Here is a 20,596-nt window from a genome sequence, read left to right on the forward strand (position 1 = left end):
TCCCACGACCTTAGCCCTACCAGATCCTACTCCAGGATAACAGCCTGGGAGGATGGAACCTATACTCCAGAACCCCCCTGTAGATCTTCTGCACTAAAATCTTACACCCGTAAATGTCTCTGCTGCTGCCACTACCACATCTATTTTCTGGGTTTTATGCTCCATCAGTGCAGTACAATTAATAACCATAGCAATAAACACAATAAATCCTACTTTAATAAAGCTAATAATCTGGATCTTTCTCTTCAGGCCTACTCACTGGGGGGCTCCCAGTCAAATCACTCACCCTTGGGCTATCCTCTATTTGCTTTACTGCCTCAGTGTAGGAAACTTTCTCCCCCACTCGAACTGTGGTAATCTCAACCTGTCTTTCTCTCACATGGCTCTTCTGATCCCCAGCTACACAGTTGACACACAGTGCTTTCTCTATCCCAACTTTACACTTCCCCTGACTATGCCCTCCTGAACATTTCTCACATTGTGGGATCTCCTTTCTACACACTGCTGCAACATGTCCGTATCCTTGGCACCTAAAGCTCCGTAGCGGGTTTGGAAAATAGGACCAACAGAATTGCATATCCAGATGAAATCGGAAGTTTATATACACCTTAACAAAATACATTTAAACTCAGTTATTCATATTCCTGACATTTAATCCTTGTAAAAAATTATCCGTTTTAGGTCAGTTAGGATCACCACTTTATTTTAAGAATGTGAAATGTCAGAATAATAGTAGAGAGAAAGATTTATTTCAGATTTTATTTCTTTCATCACATTTGGAAATTGCTCCCAAGGATGAACTAGACTTGTGGAGGTCTACAATTATTTTTCTGAGGTCTTCACTGATTTCTTCAGATTTTCCCATGATGTCAATCAAAGAGGCACTGAGTTTGAAGGTAGACCTTGAAATACATCCACAGGTACACCTCCAATTGACTCAAATGATGTCAGAAGCTTCTAAAGCCATTTTCTTCTAAAGCTTCTAAAGAATTTTCCAAGCTGTTTAAAGGCACGGTCAACTTGGTGTATGTAAACTTCTGACCCACTGGAATTGTGATACAGCAAATTATAAGTGAAATAATCTGCCTGTAAACAATTGTTGGAAAAATTACTATAGCTTGTTAACAAGAAATTTGTGGAGTGGTTGAAAAACAAGTTTTAATGACTCCAACCTAAGTGTTTGTAAATTTCCGACTTCAACTGTACCCTTAATGTAACTTTATAACTACTGTTCCCTGAAGGAGGGAAACGAGGTATAACATACTATGGTTGAAGGATCTAAAATCCAATGAAGGCCAAAGAAATCCACGCCTCGCTGGAAGCCCCACCTTCCACAGGTGAAAAGCGTGAAGCTCGATCAAATCAAATCAAAATCAAATTTATTTATATAGCCCTTCGTACATCAGCTGATATCTCAAAGTGCTGTACAGAAACCCAGCCTAAAACCCCAAACAGCAAGCAACGCAGGTGTAGAAGCACGGTGGCTAGGAAAAACTCCCTAGAAAGGCCAAAACCTAGGAAGAAACCTAGAGAGGAACCAGGCTATGTGGGGTGGCCAGTCCTCTTCTGGCTGTGCCGGGTGGAGATTATAACAGAACATGACCAAGATGTTCAAATGTTCATAAATGACCAGCATGGTCGTATAATAATAAGGCAGAACAGTTGAAACTGGAGCAGCAGCACGGTCAGGTGGACTGGGGACAGCAAGGAGTCATCATGTCAGGTAGTCCTGGGGCATGGTCCTAGGGCTCAGGTCCTCCGAGAGAGAGAAAGAAAGAGAGAATTAGAGAGAGCATATGTGGGGTGGCCAGTCCTCTTCTGGCTGTGCCGGGTGGAGATTATAACAGAGCATGGCCAAGATGTTCAAATGTTCATAAATGACCAGCATGGTCAAATAATAATAAGGCAGAACAGTTGAAACTGGAGCAGCAGCACGGCCGATCCATTCCTTCAATTTAATACGGGTCTTCAACGAGCCCAGTAACGGGCGGTGCGGGGCCAAATGGGTGTCGTATCTCGTTTCCCTCCTTCAGGGAACAGTAGTTATAGTCATAACGTTACCTTCCCTTTCAGTCAGTCAACTTTCAGTCCCCGCAGTAAGCACGTTGTGGGCTAAACTGGGAGCAGTGACATCCAAGCGATAAAATCTCACAAAAGTGTGTGGTGATGCCCAACTCGCCACAGCACAAAATTCTCCTACAGTCAACCCTTTAAACAACAACCAAGACGCTGCCAGGACCCTGGTGGAGTTGGGGCATGCAGCGCTACAGTAGTTAACCCTTGCTGCGCTATGCCAGGGAGATCCAGTGGGAGAGAATCTGTTTAGAGAGCAAGTTAGGCACCTCTTGTGGTGAACACCCATCCTGACCCTGTCTGTATTGGTGGGGTAACCATGAGGTAACTGAGGAAGTCTAGACACAGACCTTTATAAACCCATTCGCTAGGCATTAAACAAGATCCTAAAGGAGAAGACGGACTTGCTCATAGACTACCACCAGGGGGATCTCCCACCACTCTCTGTGAAGGCTGAAGCCCAGGGTGACCTACTCTGTTCATCATGGATACTGTGACGTTTGTATCATAGGAACAGGAGGGTCTATCTCTATCAGCCCCAGGCCCTGCTTCATCCCTGCACTGAGACTGAAGAGAAGGGTCTGGGCTGCAGACTGGATCCCTGACTGGAGCCTCTGTCTCTCTTGATGACCACCAGGACTGAGGTTGTTCAGTCCACCTGTCCACCGGTTGTGTTCTGTGTGGTGGTGGAGTCTCTTTCCTTCATGGTTGGGTCCTGGTTCCGACTTGGGAAGGAAGCGCAACGGCTCCTGATCCAGGGTTCTTACCCGGGGCCAGGGTTTGTGACCAGCCACCTCAGAGGTCAAGTCTCTCCCGTCAGCAACACCGGATATCAGTAGGTCCTCATGGACCGCAGACTATAAACACAAATTGAACAGAAAAGCATAGCGTTTTAAATAAGAAACTCTCTGCTGTACACACAGAAACATGACATTTTATTATAAAATATTAACCTCAGTCAAGCCCATCTCTAACACTGTGAACAATATGGAGCCATTGGAGGTTATTAAAAAAGCATTCCATATGTATTGATTCCAGAATGAAGTATGTTTTGGTTAGACTGAGATAAGGGAAACTCAATCCCTGCAGTGATACAAAAATAACCAAGTCAAACAACTGTGGAAGGACCACCAGAGGGCAGGCTGGGCTCATGGATAGTAGCCCAACAAGGCATGGGAGACAAGGTAACCAGAGGCAATTAAGCACAGCTGATGGTACTAATGACATACTCTCCTTCCCCTATAAGAGAGAGAATGGAACCAGCAGAGAGGGGGGAAAACTATCTCTGGAAGATGGCCACCGAGAGAGAGGAGCTATCCAGGAAGAACCACTAAGACGGTGACAATCCCGTGACTTTTTGGTTGTAGTTTAAAGATAATCCTATTGTGTTCCTGTTACATCTGGAGAAGAAGATGTATGTTTTTCCTTGGAAGATTTTCATTGATTATGTTGGAGTGTTTGTGTTGACCAAATGCCCTCAATAGAGAACTGTGTTCAATCAAGAAAACCTACTCCTGACTCGTTTATTCCACCTTCCACCTAGAGTGACGCCCAATTACTCACACAACAGAGTCAATTTTGTATTTCATTTTAACAAAATGGTCTTACACTCAACTTTGAAGTTCAATACTTTTATTGTGATACATGTGACAGGTCCAATAACTTTTCTCACTATGGTAACACTTGACCTTTTCTGTAAATCTGGTACCCTCGCTTTGATAACATTTATTTTAGAATACTCTGGAAAAGGTTCAACATTACACACATCTTCATGTCAAGAAAACATCAATTAAGGCACTATCGTTAACTGACTGTAAAACACCAGTATCAACCTAAAGGGACAAAGTTTGTCACTCTTCACTAGTGAAGCATTTTTACAGTGTGTTTGTCTACAAGACTTAGGAAAGAGGTAGCTCCTTATTAAATTCATTCTTAATTTTAATTTTCAAGCTGTTGGCTTCGTCCCTTCAACACACAATACATTTAATTCTACATTTCAAAAGGGGGTGAAAAAAACGTGCGAATCGAAACCTTGTCACAATCTGCGACAACTGCATGGAGCTAGGCACTCTACACAGAGAGCAATTTGACCAGTCAGTTAGCCTCCCTACACTGGCTTCCTGTTAAGGCAAGGGCTGGTTTCAAGGTTTTACTGCTAACCTACAAAGCATTACATGGGCTTACCTACCTATCTCTCTGATTTGTTCCTGCCGTACATACCTACACGTATGCTACGGTCACAAGACACAGGCCTCCTAATTGTCCCTAGAATTTCTAAGCAAACAGCTGGAGGCAGGGCTTTCTCCTATAGAGCTCAATTTTTATGGAATGGTCTGCCTACCCATGTGAGAGACGCAAACTCGGTCTCAACCTTTAAGTCTTTACTGAAGACTCATCTCTTCAGTGGGTCATATGATTGAGTGTAGTCTGGCCCAGGAGTGTGAAGGTGAACCCGAAAGGCTCTGGAGCAACGAACCGCCCTTGCTGTCTCGGCCTGACCGGTTCCCCTCTTTCCACTGGGATTCTCTGTCTCTAACCCTATTACAGGGGCTGAGTCACTGGCTTACTGGTGCTCTTTGATGCCGTCCCGAGGAGGGGTGCGTCACTTGAGTGGGTTGAGTCACTGATGTGATCTTCCTGTCTGGGTTGGCGCCCACCCTTGGGTTGTGCCGTGGCGGAGATCTTTGTGGGCTATCCTCGGCCTTGTCTCAGGATGGTAAGTTGGTGGTTGAAGATATCCCTCTAGTGGTGTGGGGGCTGTGCTTTGGCAAAGTGGGTGGGGTTATATCCTTCCTGTTTGGCCCTGTCCGGCAGTATCGTCAGATGGGGCCACAGTGCCTCCCGACCCCTCCTGTCTCAGCCGCCAGTATTTATGCTGCAGTAGTTTATGTGTCGAGGGGGCAGTCTGTTATATCTTGTGTCTTTCTCCTGTCTTTTCCGGTGTCCTGTGTGAATGTAAGTATGCTCTCTCTAATTCTCTTTCTCTCATTCTTTCTTTCTTTCTCTCGGAGGACCTGAGCCCTAGGACCATGCCTCAGGACTACCTGGCGTGATGACTCCTTGCTGTCCCCAGTCCACCTGGCCGTGCTGCTGCTCCAGTTTCAACTGTTCTGCCTGCGGCTATGGAACCCTGACCTGTTCACCGGACATGCTACCTGTCCCAGACCTGCTCTTTTCAACTCTCTAGAGACAGCAGGAGCGGTAGAGATACTATGAATGATCGGCTATGAAAAGCCAACTGACATTTACTCCTGAGGTGCTGACCTGTTTCACCCTCGACAACCACTGTGATTATTATTATTTGACCCTGCTGGTCATCTATGAACATTTGAACATCTTGGCCATGTTCTGTTATAATCTACACCTGTTTGGGATTTTAGGCTGGGTTTCTGTACAGCACTTTGAGATGTCAGCTGATGTAAGAAGAGCTTTATAAATAGATTTTATTTTATTTGTTCTCTCTGCTACTTTGATTTGACAGATACTTTTGCAAAACTAGATGATTACTTCGAGGTTTACTTTTAAATTCAGAAAGGAGGTTTACGAAAACAAATCTTTGACACTTCTCTGTTCTCAAAGACATTCGAATCAGCATTTAAAAAATGCGTATGTTTAAGCATGTTCCACCTGAGCGAGTCTGACCAGAAGTCAGAGACCACTATGATGACACACCAAATGTGTGTCATCATTTGGTGAAGAACAAGAAGCCCAAGAAGTCCAAGCTATGTCTTCCAATGGTACGACTGCTGTTGTCATCCAAAGATTATCCAACTTGAATAAATACTTGGAGGTAAGGATGACAGCAGTGGTGTAGTCTACGACGATACGGATATCACTTGTTATTGATATCTACACATCGCATTGATGTGAATCACACCTGCTGCACTCTCTTTTAGCTATTTGCGCCTTACGGATTGTGATTCGCAAATCTAAATGTGTATTTGAACCCAATAATGGTTGAATTCAAGAAGTTTACACTGCCTATCAATCATTGTTTTTGAAACCAGTGGACAGCCAGTGAAAAATGTGCTCTTGCAACAGCAGCACAGTGCGGATTCCAGCCTATGGAATAAAAGAGGGGCTTTTAATTCATGCTGATACATTTTTTAAAAATCCATAGGCCTAATGGACACATGTTCAAACTTGCACACTTTTCATAGACTTAAAAGGGACAATCTGTAATTGCTACATCCATTTTGGGACTTATATATCCATTGGTTCTTGAAGAATGTAACTTATAAAATGTCTCGAACTTAGTTCAACTGTCACACTTTATTAGAACCCAAAATATAAGCTTGTTTTTCTCCAATGTTTGTAAACAAACACTGTATAGCCTCATAACATGGTTAAAACAATCATTTTGATATCATGGATGGTCGGTCCTTGCATCCATAGCTCTGTCTATTAATTTGACAGTGGTTACATTTCTCCAGCCCCATCCCTCAGCGTTTTACCAAAACAGAGGCGGGGTGTCCATTTTGTTATTATTCAAATCAAATCAAATCAAATTTATTTATATAGCCCTTCGTACATCAGCTGATATCTCAAAGTGCTGTACAGAAACCCAGCCTAAAACCCCAAACAGCAAGCAATGCAGGTGTAGAAGCACGGTGGCTAGGAAAAACTCCCTAGAAAGGCCAAAACCTAGGAAGAAACCTAGAGAGGAACCAGGCTATGTGGGGTGGCCAGTCCTCTTCTGGCTGTGCCGGGTGGAGATTATAATAGAACATGGCCAAGATGTTCAAATGTTCATAAATGACCAGCATGGTCGAATAATAATAATGCAGAACAGTTGAAACTGGAGCAGCAGCACAGTCAGGTGGAAGTTGAAACTGGAGCAGCAGCATGGCCAGGTGGACTGGGGACAGCAAGGAGTCATCATGTCAGGTAGTCCTGGGGCATGGTCCTAGGGCTCAGGTCAGTTGAAACTGGAACAGCAGCATGGCCAGGTGGACTGGGGACAGCAAGGAGTCAACATGTCAGGTAGTCCTGGGGCATGGTCCTAGGGCTCAGGTCCTCCGAGAGAGAGAAAGAAAGAGAGAAGGAGAGAATTAGAGAACGCACACTTAGATTCATACAGGACACCGAATAGGACAGGAGAAGTACTCCAGATATAACAAACTGACCCCAGCCCCCCGACACATAAACTACTGCAGCATAAATACTGGAGGCTGAGACAGGAGGGGTCAGGAGACACTGTGGCCCCATCCGAGGACACCCCCGGACAGGGCCAAACAGGAATTATTATTTCATCTGTGGATTTACCCTTTAAACAGCTGCATATTATAAAGATATCAAAGTGTCACCAACAAAAAGGTAAACAATAGGCCTATAGCAAATGCAGCATATGGCGTTAATTTTTCACGTGTAAATATCACTTCTCAGTAGTGCTCAAAGCATGCCATTCCATGAGCGCAGCTTTTAATTTTTCAACTAGAATCAATGAGCCTAATCAGTCCTCCATGACAACAAAATCATAAACAACAGAGTAGGCTGGCTAATAAGCCCTTAGTTTTGGGGTTATGCTAAGGTGAAACAATTAGGCTTAATCTATACTTCCATATTTCCAAGTCCTATTCCTGGACATCAAGGGGTATAACATCGATTGTAATGACTGGAATTTTAATATATCTTTACATTAAAAACCAAAGTCTCATTTAATTGTATTATTATATGTAGTAGAAAGCGATGGGTTAGAAGAAGCCTACATAACCAACCCATAAAGTAAAATTTAACATCAATATATGGCCAGCTATGTAATCTTTAACATTGATTTATCCTGCAATAGATGTGCTTCAATTGGTAACATACATTTTTGTCGTATTCTAAAGCCTCTTAAGGTGAAAGTAGTATAAAAGTAACTGAATGTAATCAGATTACGTTACTGAGTTTAGGTAATCAAAAAGTTACGTTACAGATAACTAGTAACTGTAATGGATTACACTTAGAAAGTAACCTGCTTACTGGGTACATAATTTAAAAGCATGTCTGACATGTATTGGGGTGCACAATCATGGATTGATTTAAAAACCAAGAGAAGAATCTTAAAATTAATGATAAAACTCACAGACAGCCAGTGCAGAGACCTTAAAACTGGTGTAATGTGTGCTCTCCGTCTGGGCTTGGCCAGTACTCGTGCTGCAGCATTCTGTATGTTTTGCAGTTGACCAATGGCTTTCTTGGGTAGACCAGACAGGAGAGCATTACAGTAGTCAATCCTGCTTATAATAAAAGCGTAAATGAGTCTCTCTGTATCAGCCTGAGAGAGAAACAGCCCCACCATGGCAATGTTGCTCAGGTGGTAAAAAGTTATTTTGGTCACATTCCTAATGTGTGATTCAAAATTGAGTTCAGAATCTAAAATAACACCTATGTTTTTTACCTGGTGTTTTATCTTTATTGAATTAAAAAGTGTGACCAGGTTCTCTCTGTGCTTTAGCTCCAACAATAAGTACCTCGTCTTGTCTTGATTTAGCTGGAGGAAGTTGTGAGTCATCCAAGTATTTAAATCACTAACACAGTATAATAATTTATCCGTGGAGCTAAAATCCTCTGGTGTCACAGAAATGTAAAGTTGTTTATTGTTCTTGTGTTTCATGTGCTTTCTGATAACATACAGTATATAAACTGAACAGTACCCGACCCAAAATCGAACCTTGTGGTATGCCACAAGTTATGTTCACTATGCCACTAAGTTATGTTTACTAAGGGTGACAAAACATTTTTTGACTGATTAAATAGGTCCTAAACCAATATAGAACTGGACCGGAGAGGCTAACCCACCTCTCCAGTCTGTCCAGAAAGACATCACTGTCAACAGTGTCGAATGTACCACTTGGGTTTAGCTGATTTGGCCATTTCAGCTAAACCCCAGCTAAACCCATTTCTGACAGATGTATAAAATTGAGCATACAGCCATGGAATCATGGACAAGCAAACATTCACTGTAGATTGGCCTTATTGAAGAGATCAGTGACTTTCAACGGGGCACCGTAATAAGATGCCACCTTTCCAACAAGTCAGTTTGTCAAATTTCTGCCCTGCTAGAGCTTCCCCGGTCAACTGTAAATGCTGTTACTGTGAAGTGGAAACGTTTAGGAGCAACAACAACTCAGCCGCGAAGCGGTAGGCCACACAAGCTCACAGAACGGGACGCCGATGATCTGTCCTTGGTTGCAACACTCACTACTGAGTTCCAAACTGCTTCTGGAAGCAACGTCAGCGCAATAACTGTTCGTCGAGAGCTTCATGAAATGGGTTTCCATGGCCGAACAGCTGCACACAAGCCTAAGATCACCATGCGCAATGCCAAGTGTCGGCTGGAGAGGTGCAAAGCTTGCCACCTGCCCCAATGCATAGTGCCAACTGTAAAATTTGGTGGAGGAGGAATAATGGTCTGGGGCCCCCTAGTTCCAGTGAAGTGAAATCTTAACGCTACAGCATACAATGACATTCTAGACGATTCTGTGCTTCCAAGTTTGTGGCAACAGTTTGAGGAAGGCCCTTTCCTGTTTCAGCATGACAACGCCCCTGTGCACAAAGCAAAGTCCATATAGAAATTGTTTGTCGAGATCAGTGTGGAAGAACTTGACTGGCCTGCACAGAGCCCTGACCTCAACCCCATGAAACACCTTTGGGATTAATTGAAATGGTACAGTACTCAGTAATATATTGTATTTTCCCCAAACATATGATTTTATATTCAGGACAAAAAGTAAATTGCTTTGCAAAATGTTTTGCAGTTCTACTTCAGCGCCGTGTTAAAATCAAATCAAATCAAATTTATTTGTCACATACACATGGTTAGCAGATGTTAATGCGAGTGTAACGAAATGCTTGTGCTTCTAATTCCGACCATGCAGTAATATCTAACAAGTATTCTAACCAAACAATTTCACAACAACTACCTTATACACACAAGTATAAAGGAATGAATAAGAATATGTGCATAAAAATATATGAATGAGTGATGGCCGAACGGCATAGGCAACATGCAGTAGATGGTATAGAGTACAGTATATACATAATGTAGGGTAAACATTATATAAAGTGGCATTGTTTAAAGTGGCTAGTGATACATGTATTACCTCAATTTGTCCATTATTAAAGTGGCTAGAGTTGAGTCAGTATGTTGGCAGCAGCCACTCAATGTTAGTGATGGCTGTTTAACAGTCTGATGGCCTTGAGATAGAAGCTGTTTTTCAGTCTCTCGGTCCCCGCTTTGATGCACCTGTACTGACCTCGCCTTCTGGATGATAGCGGGGTGAACAGGCAGTGGCTTGGGTGGTTGATGTCCTTGATGATCTTTTTGGCCTTCCTGTGACATCGGGTGGTGTAGGTGTCCTGGGGGGCAGGTAGTTTTCCCCCGGTGATGCGTTGTGCAGACCCCACTACCCTCTGGAGAGCCTTACGGTTATGGGCGGAGCAGTTGCCGTACCAGGTGGTGATACAGCCTGACAGGATGCTCTCGATTGTGCATCTGTAAAAGTTTGTGAGTGTTTTTGGTGACAAGCCAAATTTCTTCAGCCTCCTGAGGTTTAAGAGGCGCTGCTTCGCCTTCTTCACCCCGCTGTCTGTGTGGGTGGACCATTTCAGTTTGTCCGTGATTTGTACGCCAAGGAACTTAAAACTTTCCACCCTCTCCACTACTGTCCCGTCAATGTGGATTGTGAGCTGCTCCCTCTTCTGTTTCCTGAAGTCCACAATCATCTCCTTTGTTTTGTTGACATTTAGTATGAGGTTATTTTCCTGACACCACACTCCGTGGGCCCTCACCTCCTCCCTGTAGGCCGTCTCATCATTATTGGTAATCAAGCCTACCACTGTAGTGTCGTCTGCAAACTTGATGATTGAGTTGGAGGCGTGCATGGCCACGCAGTCGTGGGTGAACAGGGAGTACAGGAGAGGGCTGAGAACGCACCCTTGTGGGGCCCCAGTGTTGTGGATTAGCGGGGTGGAGATGTTGTTACCTACCCTCACCACCTGGGTGTGGCCCATCAGGAAGTCCAGGACCCAGTTGCACAGGGCAGGGTCGAGACCCAGGGTCTCGAGCTTAATGACGAGTACTATGGTGTTAAATGCTGAGCTGTAGTCGATTAACAGCATTCTTACATAGAAATTCCTCTTGTCCAGATGGGTTAGGGCAGTGTGCAGTGTGATTGCGATTGCATCATCTGTGGACCTATTGGGGCGGTAAGCAAATTGGAGTGGGTCTAGGATGTCAGGTAGGGTGGAGGTGATATGGTCCTTGACTAGTCTCTCAAAGCACTTCATGATTACGGAAGTGAGTGCTACGGGGCAATAGTCATTTAGCTCAGTTACCTTAGCTTTCTTGGGAACAGGAACAATGGTGGCCCTCTTGAAGCATGTGGGAACAGCAGACTGGGATAAGGATTGATTGAATATGTCCGTAAACACACCAGCCCGCTGGTCTGCGCATGCTCTGAGGACGCGGCTGGGGATGCCGTCTGGGCCTGCAGCCTTGCGAGGGTTAACATGTTTAAGTGTTTTACTGACGTTGGCTGCAGTGAAGGAGAGCCCGCAGGTTTTGGTAGTAGGCCGTGTTGCAAACAGGATGCATATTGTGGAATATTTTTTATTCTGTACAGTCTTCCTTCTTTTCACTCTGTCCATTAGATTAGTATTGTGGAGTAACTACAATGTTATTGATCCATCCTCAATTTTCTCCTATCACAGCTATTAAACTCTGTTTAAAAGTCACCATTGGCCTCATAGTGAAATCCCTGAGCAGTTTCCTTCCTCTCCGGCAACTGAGTAAGGAAGGACACCTGTCTCTTTGTATTGATACAACATCCAAAGTGTAATTAATAACTTCACCATGCTCAAAGGGATATCCAATGTCTTCTAAATTTTTAACCAATCTTTGCAAGGCATTGAAAATCCTCCCTGGTCTTTGTGGTTGAATCTGTGTTTGAAATTCACTGCTCAATCTGAGGGACCTTACAGACAATTACATGTGTGGCGTACAGAGATAAGATAGTCATTCAAAAATCATGTTAAACACTATTATTGTACACAGAGTGAGTCCATGCAACTTATGTGACTTGTTAAGCACATTTTACTCCCAAAAGTATATAGGCTTGCCATAACAAAGGGGTTGAATACTTGACTCAAGACATTTCAGCTTTTCATTTATTTATTATTTGTAAAAAAAATCTAAAAACATAATTCACTTTAACATTATGGGGTATTGCGTGTAGGCCAGTGAAAAACAATATATTTAATATATTTTAAATTCAGGCTGTAACACAACAAAACGTGGAAAAAGTCAAGGGGTGTGAATACTTTCTGAAGGCACTGTATGTCTTATATATCAGTGTCTAGTTGCAATATTTTACTCAGGAATATTCAACACTGAAATCTTTCACTCTCGTAATTCCAACTGCATCTGTGGATGTTTTCTGCTGACAACAATCACAATTCATCTTTGTCTTTAATGCAGGGTTTGACCTAAACATTAGAAGCTATCGAGTGGAATGGTTTCTTTCTATGTTCTAGAGTGGGATTGTTTTCTGCTGGTGTGTCCTTAGGTAGCTCTTCTCTAAGAACCTCTTCCTGCAGTGTGTACAGGCTTCTCTCCCCTGTGGACCTTCAGGCTCATGTTCAGCTGGTGATGTCTGGAGAATCCACCCTCTGGTGCCTCTTCAAGTGGTCCTGGCGGGAGAATCTCTTATCACACTGGGTACAGCTGAAGGGTTTCTCCCCTGTCTGGACACTCTGGTGGATCTCCACCTTCTGGAGGCAGCTAAAGCCTTTGTTACAGAACATGCAGAGGAACCGTTTCTCTTTACTATTGCCTGATGTGGCTCCCCCTCCCTGTGATTTGGCCCTTGAGTTCAATACTTTATCGAAAAGGACGTTTGAATCGGAAGGCCCCATCGATGAGGAAACTGGGTCGCAGTCCCTGAACACGTGGAAAGGGGAGTGGGTTGTGAATATTTGGATTTGTCTCTAAACTTTCCCTGTAATCTAAGAAATCTCTGCATTCCATGTAGGAGGAATGTCGCCTTCCCTGCCCTTTCCTATCTAGGCACCCTTCAGACTATATACTACTACTGTACAGGTTCCAATTCCCTCTAGACAGATCAGTCTGTGTCTAAACCCAAGGATATGTTGCCAGGGTCCATCTCTGTAGCGTAAGAACAAGACGGATAATGGCTGCCAATGTCTAATGCATCACTATCCCCACAGGAATGAACTGTCCTCTGGCTCTGCTGAAATACCTGTAAATACTCTGAGCCAGGATCAAACCCAGCCTCTCTGGGTCTGATTTGTGGGAAGATCCGGTGTGTAAGAGCCTTTGTGTTATGAGGACGGTGTTCGCCGTTCCACTGACGGTGTTCGCCATTCCACTGACGGTGCGCTGGGTCCTGGTCTGGGGCATGGTGACGGTGGGGATGTCCTCCATGGCTACAGGGTCATCACTCCAGCCGCTGCTCTAGTCAATGTCTCTGTTGTGTCTTAGGTCCTCACCTTCAGTCCTCTCCTGTTTGAACCCAGGACCTGCAGCCTCTGCAGATTGACATGAGAGGTTATTATCTGTACATGATTTGAATTGGATAACAATGTCACTGGGAAGTCTCACAAGTCCCCTATGGCAGATAAATAAGGATGAACATGTAAGAAAATTAATAGCTGAGGGGAGCCTTTCTGAAATAAACAAGCCACATTTGATGTACAGTAATTTTCTATGTTACACTATGACACCAACCTCTATCACGATAACATGCTAGGTTGAGGTTCCACAACCCTCATCTATAGATATGGGTTGGTCATCTCTCCACATGCTGTGTCGCGCTGGCTTCACAAAGCTCCTGTAGCCTCAAGTGAGCTGTCCTTCACCTAAAAGGGTTATTGGGGGGGAAAGGAGGTGGTTCAATAATGTACTGTCCATGTAGCGTCGATTTTGACTAGGTAGGATGCAGCTAATGTCAGAAGTCACTTTTGTATCAGGTTAGCGGACTTTAAGCAGCTTTGGATACTTAACGTAGCAGGTTACTATAATTAGGTTAATGTTAGGAAAAGTATTAGCTGAAATCTCAAATGTCTCACCGACGAAACATTTGACATTAGCGGCATGACATGCCTTCTAGACATGACCCACGGCACCCGGCTTCTGAAAAATGTACCTCTTGTCATTCATCTGTATCGGTCGACGATCTTGACTCTACTGGGACGACTGGCGAGGACGCGCTCTCGTGCCACCTTCATTTCCAGGAGCTGTAGTTTCCGCCGCAATCCCGTTTTCTTTCTGGCTTTGAGTTATTTCCAAACTAAACACTACATAGTCGTCGTCTACGAATTTACAGATCTCAGCCACGGCTGAATTCGCTAGCAGCTCCATGATGGAGGCTATTTGAGTGTGAAAATCCATACAGTTAGCTAACGTTACCTAGATAACATCAAGTAAATTCGGACTCCAACGCGATTTAAATTCTACATGGAGTGATGTTGTGTAGTTTTGAGTTCCAGGATGTTAATAAAAGTCTAAATATCAACAAAAATGCAACGTGGAAATTGTTATTGGTCATTGTTTACACAGATGTTAATGGTTGGCGGATAAATAAAAAGTCTATGCGCGCTATTCTTTGAAATACGGTATTGTTTATTTCGTTACACATCAAACCTATTCATGGGCCTTTCCGCATTTGAGGGAGAAAAAAAAGTCTGTCGTCCGTGAACCGGAAACCGATAAGTGGTCTTCTTCTTCGAGGTTTAACCGCGGTTGGCATCAAATAAATGTTGCATTGCCGCCACCTACTAGACTGGATTACAACTCACTTATAGAGTTCGACAAAACAACAACACTGAGTTACACATGGGATAAACAAACGTACAGTCAATAACACAATAGAAAAATTAAAGGATGGGACACCACCACTTAACACACCCTGTAACTCTTCTGATGTCAAATCTCGCACACACAACTACCTCTCTGCAGCTGCCACCACAACCTGAATTTTCTGAGACTTACGTTCCATCCCTGCAGTACAGCTGATAATCATTGCTATAAATGCAAAAAAAAAACATATTACTGAAACATATCACTTGTTGGTTTATCCTTCTGTACTGGTACAGATCTACTATTCACACCACTGCTCTCAGGACCCCTCCCCCTTGACTCATCTTCCCCTACTTTCTTCACTGCCTCAGCATATGACAACTTCTACACTACTCTAACCTTGGAAACCTCAAGCTGCCTCTCTCGCACGGGACATTTATAAAGCAGCTGCTTCGTCTTGATGTTATTCTTTATCAAAGCTACCGCAACGCTTTTCATTTTTCAAACAAGCGCGCTCTTCCAACCACCATCCACCCGGGTGCGCCTTCCGTCCTAGGATAAGTGGTCGAGGACATATGAATTCGTTAGTAGTCGAAAGGAAGTGTCCTCCCCTCCTTGATAGTCTTTTTGAAATCTACCATGCAACCTTTGAATCAGCTTTTGTTTTGTTGGTGGAGAAAAGCATGCAGATGTTTAAAAACAAATATGCTACTTATGTTTTATCTTGCACAACTAACTTAATTATCACTTTACACATTTATTTTGGGATCCAGCCCTAAACATTATTTGCCTCATGATCTGCGAATACGGAGAAGCAGTCTCATTTCATTCAAGCGCATTTTCGTCCACATTACCTCTCCTCGATTACCTTTGACCTTATTCAAAAGGAGGCCGGAGGAGAGAGGACGCAGGATTTGCTCAAAACCAATTGAGAAAAGGCCATGATCAGTATATTTCAAGCTCAGAGCAGACTTGTATAGAAAAATTACCGTAAATGACCTAAAGAGAATGGTTGGCTAGATCAAATCGGTGGCAAGGATAGACACTTATAGGTTCGAAGGATGCCAAGGAGACTAAGTTTAATTTTAATTCTAAATGATAAACAAGCAAATACAAAATCAATACATGAAAGGATAACATGATTTCTCATTTATAAACAGATTTGCTCACCTACAGTGGGGCAAAAAAGTATTTAGTCAGCCACCAATTGTGCAAGTTCTCCCACTTAAAAAGATCAGAGGCCTGTAATTTTCATCATAGGTACACTTCAACTATGACAGACAAAATTAGAAAAAAACTCCAGAAAATCACATTGTAGGATTTTTTATGAATTTATTTGCAAATTATGGTGGAAAATAAGTATTTGGTCAATAACAAAAGTTTATCTCAATACTGTGTTATATACCCTTTGTTGGCAATGACAGAGGTCAAACATTTCTGTAATTCTTCACAAGGTTTTCACACACTGTTGCTGGTATTTTGGCCCATTCCTCCATGCAGATCTCCTCTAGAGCAGTGATGTTTTGGGTCTGTTGCTGGGCAACACAGACTTTCAACTCCCTCCAAAGATTTTCTATGGGGTTGAGATCTGGAGACTGGCTAGGCCACTCCAGGACCTTGAAATGCTTCTTACGAAGCCACTCCTTCGTTGCCCGGGCGGTGTGTTTGGGATCATTGTCATGCTGAAAGACCCAGCCACGTTTCATCTTCAATGCCCTTGCTGATGGAAGGAGGTTTTCACTCAAAATCTCATGATACATGGCCCCATTCATTCTTTCCTTCACACGGATCAGTCGTCCTGGTCCCTTTGCATAAAAACAGCCCCAAAGCATGATGTTTCCACCCCCATGTTTCTAAGTAGGTATGGTGTTCTTTGGATGCAACTCAGCATTCTTTGTCTTCCAAACACGACGAGTTGAGTTTTTACCAAAAAGTTCTATTTTGGTTTCATCTGACCATATGACATTCTCCCAATCTTCTTCTGGATCATCCAAATGCTCTCTAGCAAACTTCAGACGGGCCTGGACATGTACTGGCTTAAGCAGGGGGACACGTCTGGCACTGCAGGATTTGAGTCCCTGGCGGCGTAGTGTGTTTCTGATGGTAGGCTTTGTTACTTTGGTCCCAGCTCTCTGCAGGTCATTCACTAGGTCCCCCCGTGTGGTTCTTGGATTTTTGCTCACCGTTCTTGTGATCATTTTGACCCCACGGGGTGAGATCTTGCGTGGAGCCCCAGATCGAGGGAGATTATCAGTGGTCTTGTATGTCTTCCATTTCCTAATAATTGCTCCCACAGTTGATTTGTTCAAACCAAGCTGCTTACCTATTGCAGATTCAGTCTTCCCAGCCTGGTGCAGGTCTACAATTTTGTTTCTGGTGTCCTTTGACAGCTCTTTGGTCTTGGCCATAGTGGAGTTTGGAGTGTGACTGTTTGAGGTTGTGGACAGGTGTCTTTTATACTGATAACAAGTTCAAACAGGTGCCATTAATACAGGTAACGAGTGGAAGACAGAGGAGCCTCTTAAAGAAGAAGTTACAGGTCTGTGAGAGCCAGAAATCTTGCTTGTTTGTAGGTGACCAAATACTTATTTTCCACCATAATTTGCAAATAAATTCATAAAAAATCCTACAATGTGATTTTCTGGATTTTTTTCTAATTTTGTCTGTCATAGTTGAAGTGTACCTATGATGAAAATTACAGGCCTCTCATCTTTTTAAGTGGGAGAACTTGCACAATTGGTGGCTGACTAAATACTTTTTTGCCCCACTGTATTTCTTTGTACAAAACAAACTATTGTTCAATCCTGGTAGTTAATTGCACTCACCTGGTGTCCTAGGTCTGAATTAGTCCCTTATTAGAAGAAGATGAAGACCAGAAGGGTTTTGGCCCTCCAGGACTGACATTGAACAGCGCTGAAGGACTTAGTAATCCAAAAAACCCTCTAACCCCAAGACGCTTCACATGATAACCATGTCAGCTAAAGGATGGTTCCCAGATATCCTGTGTACATCTCAAGCCACACTACTATGATTTCTCCCCATTGTGGACACTTCTATGTTTGATAAGGTTACTCTGGAAGGAGAAGCTCTTGTAACACAGCTTGCACATAAATGGCCTCTCCTTGGTGTGAACAGTCTGGTGCTGCTTCACATAGTTTGCATGAGCGAAGCGCTTCCCACATGTGGGGCAGGCGTATGGCTTGTCTGCGTCCGTCTTAATGCTCGGCCTCCCACGTTGTGACCCAATGACACCAGATGAAGTGGAAGCAGGAGCCAATTTAGAGCTACCTCCTTGACCTCTAGCCATTGTTTGGGTGTTGTGTGCTGTGTTATAGGCTAGGTACCTCTCATGGTGACCGCTCATCCTCACCCTGTCTGCATTCGTGGGGTTACCACGAGGCAGCTGAGGAAGGCTAGACCCAGGTCCAGGCCTTCTATGAACCCAGTCACCAGGCATTAGACGAGATCCTGAAGGAGACAGACTTCCTGATAGACTACTGCCAGGGGGGTCTACCACCACTCTCTGTGAAAGCTGAAGCCCAGTGTGACCTGCTCTGTTCATCATGGATACTGTGGTGTTTGTATCATAGACCCTCCTGTTCCTATCTCTATCAGCCCCAGGCCCTACTCCATCCCTGCACTGAGACTGTGAAGAGAAGGGTCTGGGCTGCAGACTGGATCCCTGACTGGAGCCTCTGTCTCTCTGATGACCACCAGGACTGAGGTTGTTCAGCCCACCTGTCCACTGCTTGTGTTCTGTGTGGTGGTGGAGTCTCTTAACCTCATGTTTGGGTCCTGGTTCCGAATCAGAAAGGAAGAGTGAAGGCTCCAGGATCCTGATCCGGGGCCAGGGTTTGTGACCAGCCTCTTCAGAGGTCCACTCTCTCCCACCAGTAACACTGGATATCAGCAGATCTTCTTCGACTGCAGACTGCAAAAAAAGATTGTGCAGAAAACCATAAAGGTTTATATAATAAACTCTGCTGTACACATAGAAACATTACATGATATTATAAACTGTTAACCACAGTCAAGCCCATCTATAATACTGTGATATAAGTACCTAACAATATGGAGCCATTGGAGTTTATTATTAAAAAAAATTGCATATGTGTTGATTTAAGAATGAATTATGTTTTGGTTCGACTGAGATAAGGGAAACTCAGTCCCTAAAAATACAAATAAAAAATCAAGTCAGCAGTGTCAATTTTGTATTTCATTTCAACAAATTAGCCATATGCTCACATAACTTTGAAGTAAAGTACTTTTATCGCACAAAATGATACGTGACAAAGTAAAATATACACTGCTCAAAAAAATAAAAGGAACACTAAAATAACACATCCTAGATCTGAATGAATGAAATATTCTTATTAAATACTTTTTTCTTTACATAGTTGAATGTGCTGACAACAAAATCACACAAAAATGATCAATGGAAATCAAATTTATCAACCCATGGAGGTCTGGATTTGGAGTCACACTCAAAATTAAAGTTTTACAGGCTGATCCAACTTTGATGTAATGTCCTTAAAACAAGTCAAAATGAGGCTCAGTAGTGTGTGTGGCCTCCACGTGCCTGTATGACCTCCCTACAACGCCTGGGCATGCTCCTGATGAGGTGGCGGATGGTCTCCTGAGGGATCTCCTCCCAGACCTGGACTAAAGCATCCGCCAACTCCTGGACAGTCTGTAGTGCAACGTGCCGTTGGTGGATGGAGCGAGACATGATGTCCCAGATGTGCTCAATTGAATTCAGGTCTGGGAATGAGGTCTAGCATTGTCTTGCATTAGGAGGAACCCAGGGACAACCGCACCAGCATATGGTCTCACAAGGGGTCTGAGGATCTCATCTCGGTACCTAATGGCAGTCAGGCTACCTCTGGCAAGCACATGGAGGGCTGTGCGCCCCCCCCCCACACCATGACTGACCCACCGCCAAACCGGTCATGCTGGAGGATGTTGCAGGCAGCAGAACGTTCTCCACGGCATCTCCAGACTCTGTCACGTCTGTCACATGTGCTTAGTGTGAACCTGCTTTCATCTGTGAAGAGCACAGGGCGCCAGTGGCGAATTTGCCAATCTTGGTGTTCTCTGGCAAATGCCAAACGTCCTGTACGGTGTTGGGCTGTAAGCACAACCCCCACCTGTGGACGTCGGGTCCTCATACCACCCTCATGGAGTCTGTTTCTGACCGTTTGAGCAGACACATGCACATTTGTGGCCTGCTGAAGGTCATTTTGCAGGGCTCTGGCAGTGCTCCTCCTTGGACAAAGGCGGAGGTAGCGGTCCCGCTGCTGGGTTGTTGCCCTCCTATGGCCTCCACGTCTCCTGATGTACTGGCCTGCCTCCTGGTAGCGCCTCAATGTTCTGGACACTACGCTGACAGAGACAGCAAACCTTCTTGCCACAGCTCGCATTGATGTGCCATCCTGGATGAGCTGCACTACCTGAGCCACTTGTGTGGGTTGTAGACTCCGTCTCATGCTACCACTAGAGGGAAAGCACCGCCAGCATTCAAAAGTGACCAAAACATCAGCCAGGAAGCATAGGAACTGAGAAGGGGTCTGTGGTCACCACCCGCAGAACCACTCCTTTATTGGGGGTGTCTTGCTAATTGCCTATAATTTCCACCTGTTGTCTATTCCATTTGCACAACAGCATGTGAAATGTATTGTCAATCAGTGTTGCTTCCTAAGTGGACAGTTTGATTTCACAGAA

At 44.0% G+C, this 20,596-nt stretch overlaps 1 protein-coding gene across 2 annotated transcripts in view; it reads right to left on the bottom strand.

The window, feature by feature from the left end:
* LOC112261341 (zinc finger protein 184-like) overlaps positions 1-20,596 on the bottom strand; it is a 307,911-nt gene that overhangs the window by 59,521 nt on the left and 227,794 nt on the right. The gene's annotated exons all lie outside the window — the stretch shown is intronic.

The sequence above is a fragment of the Oncorhynchus tshawytscha genome, linkage group LG11 (genome assembly GCF_018296145.1).
Source record: "Oncorhynchus tshawytscha isolate Ot180627B linkage group LG11, Otsh_v2.0, whole genome shotgun sequence".
NCBI classification, from domain to species: domain Eukaryota; kingdom Metazoa; phylum Chordata; class Actinopteri; order Salmoniformes; family Salmonidae; genus Oncorhynchus; species Oncorhynchus tshawytscha.